The sequence below is a fragment of the Micropterus salmoides genome, unplaced genomic scaffold (assembly GCF_014851395.1).
Source record: "Micropterus salmoides isolate LMB-PRFRI ecotype aquatic unplaced genomic scaffold, ASM1485139v1 Ms_hic_scaffold_20, whole genome shotgun sequence".
Taxonomy (NCBI): domain Eukaryota; kingdom Metazoa; phylum Chordata; class Actinopteri; order Centrarchiformes; family Centrarchidae; genus Micropterus; species Micropterus salmoides.
In genome coordinates, this window is record NW_024041151.1 from 1,193,127 (window position 1) to 1,207,446 (window position 14,320).

Here is a 14,320-nt window from a genome sequence, read left to right on the forward strand (position 1 = left end):
AACGGTTGAAACGCAGATAAAAATCGTGTAAGTTAGGCCTAGAAAACATCCGACCCAACACAAAGGAGATGCTGAGGTGAAAGTTAAGGGAGAAAAAATACGAGTTTGCTAGAGGCAGCTAAGTGCCTCGATATTACAGACTTTTCTTCTGTGCTGCTGTTATTACAGCCTACCTGAAGACAGCAGTGAGGGCGCCTGCAGCAGGGTGGGGAGTAACTTGTTACAAGTAACGCAAATTTGCCAAAATAAATACATAAAAATAAGTCATTGCCTTTTCACGTTCCTTTAGTATTTATATTTTTACTCTTTAATCCAATAATTTCTTTGGGCCAGTAATCTACTCTTAATTTCGATACATTTTCAATTCATAACTGAACCAGTCTTGATCTGCATTTTGCTTCATTAACCGAAATGAGCTGTGATCCAGGCTGTGTGCGCTCGGTTACGCAGAAGAGCCCGGTATAATTTGCTCCTCCTCACCCCACCTTTCAAAACGATGCGCCATGACAACCACTTGACTATTTCATGGAGGACTTTACACCTATTAAGGACTTATGTCTACGGAGCTGGTGCAACCCTTAAAACGTTAGTAGCACGTAAACCCCGACTTAAGTTAGAAATTACGTTCAAACTAGGCTAAGTTTAAACTTACACATAGTTGGTGCAACCCAGTGCTGACAATGATAAATCATGATGTTTTCAACTATTCAGTGTTTGGAACCATCGGCTGCCCCGTGACACACAGAGTTATTCTTTGAGAGCAAACCAGGCGCTCGCTCGCAGAAACCGGTACAACTCTCGGTTGTTGAATTTCTACGTGAGTGTTGTATTGTGCGCGCGGGAAGGTTAATTTTTGCACGTGTGGAATAACATAATTTGCTCATGAGCATGTTTTACACGCTCACAACTTATGACTAAAAATAAACGCCATAATTGTACAGGATTACAATATTAAAATTCATCTGGGGGACAGTGCTATATTTAAGGCTAGACATTCCAAAGATGTGTCCAGTTTGATTTCCTTACATTTAAGAATATGTCTGGCATAAAACAATACGCCCCCTCCCCTGCCAGATGATCTGTCCTCTCTATAACAAACATAGCCAGGAACATCATCATACTGGTTGCAATGTTAGGAATAAGCCAGGTTTCACTCAGAGCTAGGAAGTCTAGGTTAGAGTCCGTCAGTAGATGTTGAATCTGATCTCCTTTTGATATTATACTCCGGATGTTCAAGTGTCCACCCAGGATACCCTTAGGTTAGAACAGAGTCCCAAATCACCTTTACATGATTTACAGTCTGGAAAAATCCAAGTTGATGTTGTTTTTGTGCTGATTGGATATCTGTTTTACATTGTGTTTTTAAAGTTCCATTAGCTGCGCTTATCATCCGCTCTGGCAGCTTAGGTTGCTTGTGAAAGTATGATTGTTCACACTCACCAGACAGATCACGTCCATCCGGGTGGAAAACGGGGCAGACAGGTGGGCCGAGGTTCCGTTGGTCGATCGCAACATGCGGCACGCCCCTCAAGCAGAAAGGTCAGCTGATATAACACAGAGTCAGTATTATACTGAGAGCATACAGGCCCACCGTTAGGAATTTTGGACAGGGGGACAAACCAACTTCTTAGTTCTAATACAAACACGGGCAGTTTCAGAGAAGCTCTTGGCCGTTAGCCTTATAGTGACACAGATGGAGTCCCTAACAATCATTTCCAAATTCAGCGTTATAGATTCATCCAGGCCGCGCTCACATGTATATTCAATTACTCAATATGATTATAAAGCACAAAAGGTCAATACCTTTTTTAATTTAAATTAGACTGTGACAGTTATGTTCCTCATTTTAACTTAAAACAAGGAGAGAGAAAAATGCCCTTCAATGATTTGCTGATTAGAGAACAGTAAAATCAAACATTGTAGAAATGACTGCAAAGCATTAAATCATACAGTTTAATTATGAGTGAACAAATACACATACGTGATCTATCAAATTCAGTTTTGAGGACTACAGTAATCAACGTATTGGTCAAATTATGTACTAAACTGAAATACTGTTTAGAGTATATGGCTGTGAGCTGAAATGATGATCATATAAACAGAGGTTTACCACATGTATAGCTTATTCTACTGTAACCATAGTAGCATCTGTATCCTCTGACCTGTGATGTGCTGCTGACTAGTGTTTACTGTAGGGCAGGTTTCTGGAGGCTGTTACAGGGGAACTTGTGGCTGTTACTAATCTTTATTCATATAAAGGGAAACACAAAATTCAGGTGACGATTCCAAATATAACAGAATATAATGCAGTAAAGCTCTCAGGCACTCTGTGTTGCTTTTAGATATAGGCTATCTTTTCTCCTGTTGTTTAACTCTTACAAGGTTGTTTTTGTCATTTTACAACACAGGGCTGCTGTCTAATGAAACAGAAGCTTGTAGTCCCTTCATGCTGCACACACAGAACTTAACAAATGAATATATTAATCTGAATACAAATTAAATGTGAAGGATGAAAATATTTCCTCATGTCTTTGTCTTGGGAAGTAACCTGTTTAAATATGACTGTGGCACCTTTTCACCTCAATGATATTAAATAATTTTAATTCAGACAGAATCTCCTGCACTTTAGCTCGCGTGTTTCAGAAGGTTTCTGCTCATTTGGCCCCTTCAGAACCGTTTGGGACTGTAGGTACTACTGCATGGGAGGAGGAGGTGGATAAACGAAACTTGCTAAATTCAATCAGATGGCAAGTTTGAAATATGTTTTAATGATAATAAAACATTTATTTATCATGTAAATATATCTAAAAGATTTTGTTATTTAGAAAAGACAGTAATAAAGTGTCTAAGTTGATCCCATTTAAGGGTTGACCATAGACCTTGCATGGGCCCCCCCTAGGCCTTGGGCCGGGGTCGTCTGTACCCGTTGACCCCCCTGACGACGGGCCTGAGAGCATACCACGTGCCTCTTTTCCCAGCATTTTGTTTGTTGCTGTTTGATGTGTTGTAGGAATATTTGTTTCGCCTCGTGATAGAGTAGATTACAAGATATCCATGTCCAAAAAAATTCTATTTCGGCATTTCCTTTGAGAATGCAGAGTGGTCTGTTAATTTTAGCATTTGTTTTTCCATGTTGTCCACATTAAAGCATTGTCGTAGTGGCACCAGCAGAAGCCAACAGCAGAGCAGCAGCTTTATTTATTTATTTAAATTCAGATTTCAGTGTTTTCAGTTAGATTCCTGTTCCTCCTCCTTGTCTCATCTAGTTCAGTCTAGTTCAGGTTCTGCTTCTGTCAGAAGGGGAAACTTGCATTAGCCCAGACTAACTAAACCTTGACTGAAAGACAGACCAGATCACTGTCTTGTTTTAAAATGATGTGCGTCCATAGATGTGTTGGCTCGTTCTCACAGAGGTTGCTGCTGGAATGCGACGCAGTTCTCTTTTCCAAGCTGCAGCTTCTAAACCCTGTTGGCGTTTAGAAGTAGGCTAAGAAATAGTGGGATGGTTTGAGACGTTTTTATGAATGAAAGTAAATCACAAATTTTAGAACTTGAACTTCTTCACTGCAATTGCAGGAATATTTTAATGGGCTACTTAAAAAAATAAACTCATCAAGTTGCCTAGTCTGATGCAATAGACAGTCCATTTTTACTCTGATAGCCATCTTGAACTTTCCTCATAAGGACACACAGGAGCTGTGATCCTGCACAACAAAACATCCCCACACTACCATGGATAGTAGTGGTGCAACCCGTGCTATGGATCCCTTCCACATGGTGCGGATTGATTACAAAGTTTATGATGATTTATCCTGTTTGACCTCTCAAAATATCCTTTATTCTGGAAATGTCAGAGAACCCAGTTAGATTGTGAATGTGCAGAACTTTGAACGTGAGCAGAAAACTGCTGAAACACAGGAGCTATTAAAGTCCAGGAGTTTCTAACTGAATTAAAATTATTTCATTTATTATTGTTGAGGTAAAAAGGTCCACAGGCTCATTTAAAGAGGTTACCTCAATCAGTCACGTCTGCGTTGATTCAGCAGTTGTCAAAAGTTGATCTACAGGAGAAACATATCTGAAAGCTGAGAGCTGCTCTGCATTATATTCTGTTACAGTTTCAGATTTTAAATTGTTTTATTAAACCAGAAAATGAGGAAAGGCCATCTTCTATTATCTCTCCAGACTCTGTCAGGCTGCTGGACGGGACTAGTCTGTGCTCAGGCAGACTGGAGGTGAAGTCTAACCAGAGGTGGTCCTCAGTGTGTGAAGCTGACTTTGACCAGCAGGATGCAGAGGTGGTCTGTAGGGAGCTTGGCTGTGGGGCTCCTTCAGTCCTCCAGGGGGCGCTCTATGGAGAAGTGGAGGCTCCGATGTGGACCAAAGAGTTCCAGTGTGGAGGCCATGAGTCTGCTCTCCTGGACTGTAGAAGCTCAGGCTCAGCTAGAAACACCTGCTCACCTGGAAAAGCTGTTGGACTCACCTGCTCAGGTAGAAGAGGAGCTGCAGCTTTGATTTGGTTCATTTCTGTTCTGATGAAACTCACTTTATTGTTTTACTGATGACTCTCTGGTTTCTGTTCAGAGCCTGTCAGGTTGGTGGGAGGAGCCAGTCGCTGTGCAGGAACACTGGAGCTGAAACATCAGGGAGACTGGAGACCAGTGAGGAACGATCACCCTGTCTCTGTCTGGACCCTGAAGACAGCAGCTGGTGTCTGTAGAAAGCTGGACTGTGGCTCTGCTGTTTCTGTAGGACAGAGAAAGGAGTCCTCAGACAGACCTGTGTGGTGGATCTGGTCTGACTGTGTTCAGTCTGGATCTGCTCTGAGGGAGTGTGTAACATCATCAGGTTCCTCTTCCTCCATCCTGGATCTCACCTGCTCAGGTAAGCCCATCAGTGACATCATGTATGACATCATGTATGACAGTAATGTCTCCAGTGTGTCCTCTCCTCTGTCTCAGTGTCTCAGTGGTTTCCATTGGACTGAACTGTAAAGTTCTCCAGGACAGTGACGTCCTAAAGTTTAGAGAGGTGGGCAAATGTAGGTTGTCCCTGGTAGAATTATTCTTGATGCTTTTCTCTCAGTTACTCATTTAAATGAATTGTTCTGATTCCAGCTCTCCTGGCTGTGCTGTGTTCTTTATTTATTGTGCTTGACTGTTTCTTGTTTTCATTTCTCTCTCAGTTGTCTTCCTATATCAGCTGTTGGTTGCTGTTCGGCTGGTCGTCTCTTTGTTTGTTTGTTTGCCCTCCTCCCCGTTCTCTTGTTGTCCTTTCTCTGTGCTGTCTGTTTGTCTGCCCCCCTGGTGACAAATCAATGCATAATTAAATAAACAATAAAACAGACAAAGGATGATATTAATACTCTCTTGTTAAAGTAAAATCTGTCTGGCACAACATCCAGCTCATCATACTCTCCACCAGGCTGCTGGGCAGGACAGGTTGAAAAAATAAAAATAAAATCAAACCTGAAAGAAACAATGATTTGACCTTTATCCTGAGAATAATCCATGTTGAGTGAGATGAAATGTTTTATCGTGGTAACATTTTCGGCCGTATTGCCCAGCCCTGAGTACCAGCACCTATATTTTCCACTTCAAGCACTGATTAGAGGTGGTGGCAGAAAATGTTACCAGAATGCAGGAAGTGACCCCCCCATGTATTTCCACATTGAACATTTCATCAAAACAGTGCACACTTATCTTCTCATCTTGTTCTTGTGAACCCAGTATCGTGGTCCCTCATGTTTCCTGAGCTAAGTGTATGACACACCCCTAATCTGAGCCCCTATGTCCCCATCACTTTTCAACACAGAGTCAGGCTCTGGCCCCCCACCCTCCATCTTTGCCGTAAACCCCGAACACATTTCAGGCACAGAAAGATTTCTTGCTTTAAGCCCTGACACCCCAGACTGCAGATAAAAAACATATACGGAGGCAAACAGCACAGCGTTTCTGTTTCATGGAAACGTCCTGCTTAAAGTAATCCCTATGAGTAATCCCAGATGTACCTGTAATCTGATGACGTCTTTATTTTCTGTACTGTACCTGTTACGGGGCCCTGGGATGGGTACCTCAGTCACAGATATGTAACCTGTATGAAAGCAGGTGAAACAGCAGCAATGAAGAGACGGTGCGTCTCGTTTCCTTCCAGATTGCTTCTCTGGTTGTTTTATTAAACAACTCAAAATCATGTAAACATAACACGTTTCTGTTCTGAGCATTTCAGTTCAATGTCCAGGTCCAATAAAGTTTCATCACATATTAACACTCTCACCGTTTCAATAAAACCTCTTCTCACTCTGGTCACTTACTGTTTCTGTGATAAACACATTTCCATTGACTTTCACATTCAGTAAACATCTTTAGTCATTTAAAGACCTTTTCTCCTTACAGGATGTAACTGCTCTAAACACTACCATTTACGTCTAATATACGTCTAATCTAACTTGAGCTGAGGCGTACTGCCCCTTTAATGTGTCAACACTGACATTAACCTTCTGTAATAATTACAGTCCACTGAAATGTAACTAGAAAATGTTCATGTTACATGTTCTAACCATATATTTAGCAGAAAACAGACGTATCAATATTCAGGTACCTGCAGTCAGTCATTTTGGCAAGGTATATTAATTATAAACATCTTATCAAACAGACATCTGGAATATCTACAGTGAACACGAGCCGTCACAACACTTTCCCACCATAAACTTTAAACGTCCGGTATTCGTAGCACCAACATGGCGTCATCACGGGGAAATGTTGACAGGACAAACTGACTTCCTTTCTTCACACATGTCAGAAATCATCGTACACTCTAAACGTTTAACAAAGAATCACGTTAGTAAAGCCTGATGTTATAAAGTCAGTAGTTCTGGGTTATTTACAGTTTACCGACCTGTATGAAAGCAGGTGAAATGTGCTCACACTACCTCAGGTGTGCCACGTAACGGAATACAGCTACTGTTTTTGGATCCCGATTACGTAAAGCCGTCACATGTAATCCGTTACTCCCCAACCCTGCTTACTGGACACAACTTTGAGCAGCTGAGCTCAGCCGGGGGCTCGTCAGTATCTCCACACCCACGTGGCGTCCTCCACCCTGGCAGCTCCTCAAAGGAGAGAGTCCAGCCCCTATCCCTGTTAGAGTTGTTGGAGCATTTTCTAAGCAGCTTTTTCTTCTGGGTTCCAGATCTTCTTAGAACATTAAGACAGAATGAAAAGTGTTGAACTTGTTTGTGTGGAGAGCAAAGATTGTGGAGTAGCTGAGCAGAAGGAACAGAGCAGAGAAATCTGCAGATGATGATGTTGTGCTGTTGTTTGGAAACATGTTGAAAGTGTTCAGACGTGGAGAACAAGTGTGACAGAGTATTAAATGGAAATGTGCTGGTGAACTTGCTGCAGTCTGTGCTGGTAGAAAGACGTGTTCTGTTGTTAATGATGAACTGATGTTGGAGTTGTGCTGAGTCCACCTTGAATCACTGAATTGTTGTTTCATGACATGTTTTTCTTTTGTGTCTGCTGTCTTTATCTCTATTTCATCTTCTATTATCTCTCCAGACTCTGTCAGGCTGCTGGACGGGACTAGTCTGTGCTCAGGCAGACTGGAGGTGAAGTCTAACCAGAGGTGGTCCTCAGTGTGTGAAGCTGACTTTGACCAGCAGGATGCAGAGGTGGTCTGTAGGGAGCTCGGCTGTGGGGCTCCTTCAGTCCTCCAGGGGGCGCTCTATGGAGAAGTGGAGGCTCCGATGTGGACCAAAGAGTTCCAGTGTGGAGGCCATGAGTCTGCTCTCCTGGACTGTAGAAGCTCAGGCTCAGCTAGAAACACCTGCTCAACTGGAAAAGCTGTTGGACTCACCTGCTCAGGTAGAAGAGGAGCTGCAGCTTTGATTTGCTTCATTTCTCTTCTGATGAAACTCACTTTATTGTTTTACTGATGACTCTCTGGTTTCTGTTCAGAGCCTGATGATGTCAGGTTGGTGGGAGGAGCCAGTCGCTGTGCAGGAACACTGGAGCTGAAACATCAGGGAGACTGGAGACCAGTGAGTGAACCGATCTCTGCTGGACCCTGAAGACAGCAGCTGTGGTCTGTAGAGAGCTGGACTGTGGCTCTGCTGTTTCTGTAGGACAGAGAGAGGAGTCCTCAGACAGACCTGTGTGGTGGATCAGTACTGACTGTGTTCAGTCTGGATCTGCTCTGAGGGAGTGTGTATCATCATCATTTTACTCTTCCTCCATCGTGTATCTCACCTGTTCAGGTAAGCCCATCAGTGACATCATCTATGACATCATCTATGACAGTAATGTCTCCAGTGTGTCCTCTCCTCTGTCTCAGTGTCTCAGTGGTTTCCATTGGACTGAACTGTAAAGTTCTCCAGGACAGTGACGTCCTAAAGTGTAGAGAGGTGGGCTTGTTTCTGGAAGCTTCACCTGACAGGACACACCTGGAGGAACCTGTCTGTCTGTCTGTCTCTGTGTTTGGGGACGTCCCACCAGGTGGACCCAGTCCCTCCTTTTACAGTCTGTCATCGCTCTGCTCCATGTTTGTTACCCGTGTCAGACCTGTGACATCACTTCCTTCTTCAGGGGCCATTTTGTTGATGTGACCTTTCATCATCTGTGTTTACAGACCTGCTGCTTCAGCCCAACATCTCTGCGTCCTCCTCCGTGGACGGGGTCTCCGAGGCCCAGCAGCAGGGCTTTCAGGTGTCCAGGGGCTCCACCTTCACCATCAGCTGCTCCATCCAGCCACAGTACCCAGGAGGCTCCTTCCAGCTCGCCTTCACCTCCTCCATCACATCACACAACTACATCCTGCCAGCTGTCAATCACTCTGCCCACTTCCTGTTTCCTGCCGCAGAGCCCGCCCACCAAGGAAGCTACAGCTGTGTTTATCACGTCCATGTTTTTTCTCATGACTTCTCCTCTGAGAGCCGTCGGCTGTCTCTCACTGTCTCAGGTAAGCTGAAGCAGAGCAGCTGAAACGTCACCTTCACAGATCTTCTTATTGATTTCACTCTTTATCATGACAGCTACATAAACAGAGTCGAACTTCATTACAAAGGCTGCAGAGATCTACTGATTAGTTTCTGATGACAGACTTGATGTCGCTGCTTATTCAGCTTCCAGACCATGTTCTCCTACTTCTGTCCAACAACAACGATAAACACATGAACCCTCAAATAATCACGATTAACGTTACGTTAACTAGAATAAATTCAGGATTAGAACTGAACATTTTAATATATTATTATAAATATATATTTTAACGACTCAGAGATGCAGGACGCGTACCTGTCAACATCACTGCAGCTTCCAGCACACCTGTAGCTGGTAGCCATGACAACGCTGTTCTACCTTCTCATTGGCTGTAAGGGCAACAGCTGGATTTGTGTTGCGTTTAAGCACAATAAATTATATTTGTTTAGTGTAAAACAACTATAAACTGTTTCGGCAGTTGAACTTCTTTGCCCCTCTGCTTGTTTCTTGCCCCCAGATTCTTCGCTCTGCCACCACAAAGCTCTTTACAGGTGGGCACTGCCCACATGAGGTTTCTACGCTGCAAACTAGTGGGCGGGGCCTCGTTAGGGGAATTCCGGCTTACGACTGATCATAGTATTTAAAAGGTGCTAATACAGTGTCATTGCTGTGGATCAAGTAGGCCTACATAATCAGCCCTTCTCGAGGACCCCCTTTCAGCTGGAGGCTTTAGGCAGTTGAACTTCTTCTCTGGTTGCGACGGCTCTGCTTGTTTCTCCAGATTCTGCGTTCAGATATGTGTTGATAGAGATTCCTGACGGACTGAAGTGGTTTTGGGAGATTTCAGGTCTCTACAGTTTGTGTTTAATGGGAGCTGATGGACTCATGATGGTGTGTGATGTGATGTCTGTCCATGCGTTTGATCAGATCCAACAGGTCTTCTCATCAAAGTGGTCGTCCTGCCGCTGACTCTGCTGTTGGTGATCGCTGCCCTTTGTTTCTACCGTAAGGTACTGACACACGTCTGTTGTTTAGAGGCCTGAGATGAAGCACTCGCTCTGTGTTTACTGACCTGAAGAAGAGGAGGAGTGATGCACTAACTCACATGTGTGTGCTGTCATGTCTCTCCAGGCCAGCAGGGGGCAGAAGCCGGGCAGGCAGGAGGACATCGAGCTGGATTATTATAACCCGGGTGTTTCTGCAGCTGAAGGAGGGCCGACTGAAGAGGAAGGAGCTCAGGGAGCAGAGTAGGACCTCCAAGGAGCTCATCTCAGCTGCCTCACAACCCACCATCAGCTCAGTCCAGGATTTTACTCTTTTCTAGTGATGGATAAGCCTCTGGTTCTGGTTCTTGGGGGGCCTTCACAGACACAGTTTGACTGCCTGACACATTTAAAGCCATATAGTAACATGATTTGCCTTTGCTTTCAGAGTGATAATGGTTAACTGCTGAGCTCAGATTACAAAAGTAGAACTTTTGAAGAAAGATGTTTAATTTGAGATGCTGTCTTTATTTCTTTAATAAGTCCTGCATCTCTTGTGCCGGACCTCATCTTTGCCTCTAGAAACCTTTGTCTGGGTACGGACAGACATGTCTCAAGTCTCAAAATAACGCTAGTTTCCAGTACAGAGGAGCTAAGGTCCACTCTTTTGCTGTAAATTAAACCAAAAGCTAAAGCGTCCCTGACGACGCATTTGTGTATCTAGCGCACATGAGGGGAGGTGTGAAAAAAGGTGTGATGCAGAGGGGAAGGTCAAGAGTTTTACTTTTTACGCTTCTATCATTTTTAGTCAACGGTAAGACTTGTCTTCTGTAAGGACGTCTCATGTATGCATTCCCTGATGACATCAAGATAATCATTTTAATCAGGAAAGAAGGCACTATTTGCCTAAACGTCAGCAGCCACTGTGAAAATGAAAGCAACATCATTTTGAGATTAAAGAACAGAAGGAAGGTTTTTCTTTCAAAAAGATGGTGACAACCCATGATTGATGTCTTTTCTGCTTCTTGTGTGTGATTTTCATTTGTGTGATGCATTTAAGATGTAGAAGAGAAGAAATGCTCATTTAGTCTTGTTTTTAAACTGAGACCTGCTGTATCTGCTCTGGATGCTTTGGAAATGAGAAGATTACACAATCACAGTTTGTTGAATCTACATGATGCGTTTTATATTTTTCTTGTTCATTTGTGACGAGAGCAAAGGGGTGTTGCAACTACTGGCAGGAAGTGTACGGTACCTATAAAGAAGAGGAAGGATGTGAGGTCAGAATGTAAGAACCAATCAGTGTGATGGCTAACTTATAGCAGCCAATGAACGTTTGGAAAAGGGCTGAGGTCCTTCCTGCCCATTATTATTTCAGTTGCTGACCCCAGAGCTCAAGAAGAATTAGGGGAAAATAAAGAAGAAGGGGCGAAAGAGGAGAAAAGGGGGAACTTTTGGGGCTTCTGTTTTTGCACTTGTTGAAAATAAATCAGTTTCTCTTTGGGTGCACGCCTGAAGAAACTAGAAAGAGTTTTTCGTCTCTTTTTGTCTTCATTTTCTTCCTCCTCTTCCGGACTGGTAAGTTAGTATTCTTCTACTTTAACATCCACACTGCCGACATTAACACAGCTCATTACAGATCAGCAGCAAACTGCTCCTTTAAGGAACTCCTTCCAGGTGATGTGTTCAGGGCCCTACTCTCTGCAACCTAAAGTGAGAGAGGAGTGAAGTGGCTGACCAGGAAACTTCTGAATCTGGAGTCAGACATTCAGTACAGACGCTCAGGCCAGTACCTAGTACTGAAACTAGCTCGTTATCAGAGGTCGCCCTTTTTCCTGAGTGCTATCTGAAGTCATAATGCGCTAAGGGCGCCCGGAGTTGGTGACCCGAGAGAGCGGGCTTTCCTTGCAGAAGGGCCGCTTGTCGCTACAAAGCCCATTGGTTCCTTCTGAAGACGCCACTCTTTAATTGGTCCTCACAAATATATAGTTTCATTTTAAAACTAAGTATCGGGGTCCAAACACCCGGCACAATTCGACCCAGGCCGATCTGGAAGTCCTTCTGGAACAATGTCGGCCGAGTCCTGTTCTATATTAAATTCAAATAAAAGTGAAGCGTCGGCACAGATCCTCTGAATTTGGTTTCACAACACTCGATGTGCAAATCATATTTGGTATTTTCACCGACAATCCGTTTTACAATATCTGGACCTTTACTTTGCCCTGACTATCCTCTGTCGCAGGCCCACTTTTTCTTCTCTTCACCAGCAAACCTATCCCTCACCTACTAACCACAATAGCTCCTCCCAGTGGCCAGGAGGCTGTACTGCCACATCACTAGGCACTAATGGTGTCCACAGCATACCTGTTGTGACTAGTATCAGAATCAACAAAATTACTTCTTCTAACACACTGACTTGTCCAATCTGATAACCGTTCCCTGCAATTCAAAACTGTCTTGGCCACTAATACAATCATTACTTGTTTAAAGGGTCAAAAAGGAGCAGCGCAAAATCTGGATAATATCCCTTTGAAAATGGCTTTGGTCACTTTCAAATAAAACTTTCTTCCTAAAAGATTTCTTTTTATTACGTGATTTGGATTTTCTATGTTCAACTGAGACTTGGCTTACTATTGGGGATCTAAGTCCTCTTTCTGAACTCTCCCCCAGTGACTAACTTTTTTAGTTCTCCCAGAACAACAGGTAAGGGTGGAGGTTTAGCGACTGTCGCTTTACATGCAGACTTCTGTCGGTAGACAACTATGCTAGCTTTGAAGTGCAATGTTTTAAAGTTGAACTGTCCTGCCCATTACTTTGTGCACTTTATACAGAACAGCAAAGTACTATTCATGAATATTTCTATCGTTGTTTGTGCCCAACTTTGATAACTTTGATTTTAGTCCTTGGTGATTTTAACATTCATATCTGTTGTCCATAGTGAGACTCATGCCCTTAGACAGGAATGCAGGAAGGCAGAGCGGAATTGGAAGAAAAATAAACTGCAAGTGTCCTACGAAATACTGGGAAACTTCCTAACATCGCCTAACAACGCCTGGTCAAAGCCTCAAAAACAAAGTCTTTCTCAGATATTATAGCTAGACATGCACATATCCCTAAAACCTTGTTTAGTGTAATAACACAGTACTAAACTATGCTACTGCACTCCCTGATGCTACCTCTGAAATTACAGAAAAGTTCCTGAGGTTCTTTATTGTTATGGTTGACGTCATTAGATTTGGTATCTCACCTTCCGGTCTTGACCCATCTGAGCTAGTCCCATGCCTGTTTCTTTAAATAGTTTTGAGCCTGTGGCCTTGTCAGAATTGATCTATATAGCGTCACACATGAAGCCTACTTTTGTCCCTCCAGACACTGTCACCTCGTGTCTTTTGAAAGAGGTTTTAGATGTTCTTGGTCCTAGCCTTTTGTCTCTTCTAAATGGAATTGTTTCATCCACTTTTAAACATGCTGCAATTCAGCGTCGTATTAAAAACCCAATCTTGACCCTATAGATTTTTATAATTTTAGGGACATTTCTAAATGATCATTTATGTCCAAAATATTGGAGATAGCGCCTTTCTAGTCTTTTTAACCCCTCAAAGCGCTTTTACACTACTTCCTCCATTCATTCACACACTGAACCTAAGTGCTCAAACAGAAACTAACATTCAAACACATTCATACACTGGCGGAACAGCCGCCAGGGGTAATTCAGGGTTCAGTATCTTGCCCAAGGACACTTCAACATGCAGCCTGGGGGAGCCGGGATTGACCTTTCCGATTAACGGCCAACCCCTGAGCCACAGCCGCCCCCTGCTTAAGCACTGCTTAAGGTAGTGAATGATTTGTTGCTGATGGAAAATTGGAAATTGTGCTACTTTACTCTTGCTTGACCTCAGCGTGGCTTTTGAAACTGTTGATCATAACATCCTCCTGGATGGCCTCCAGTAAGGGGTTGGTATCCAGGGTGTTGCGTTACAGTGGTTTCAATCCTACTTGAAAGATGGAACCATTTCTGTTAACATTGGTAACATTCCCTTCTCTTCAGCAGCAATTAAATGTGGAATACCTCAATGTTCAATCCTGGGGCCAGTCTTATTTTCTTTGTATATGCTCCCCTTGGGCTCCATTTCCATAGACATAATATATTACATCACTGTTATGCTGATGATACATAGCTGTACTTACCTCTGAAGCCAGGTGATTAAAAGCCCTTACAGTCCATTTTTAAATGTCTAAATGATATCAAGCATTGGATGGTAATAAACTTTCTCCAACTAAATGAGAATAAGACAGAAGTAATATTATTTGGTTCCCCTAATTGAGGAATTATAAAAAAATTCCTTGTACTCTGGCATC

At 43.1% G+C, this 14,320-nt stretch overlaps 1 long non-coding RNA gene across 1 annotated transcript; it reads left to right on the forward strand.

Moving 5' to 3' along the window:
- Positions 1-10,375: 10,375 nt before the first annotated feature.
- On the forward strand, positions 10,376-10,943 carry LOC119914893. Its single transcript, XR_005446871.1, has 2 exons — positions 10,376-10,551; positions 10,713-10,943. It is a non-coding gene; the product is annotated as an uncharacterized LOC119914893 (long non-coding RNA).
- The last annotated feature ends 3,377 nt before the right edge of the window (positions 10,944-14,320 follow it).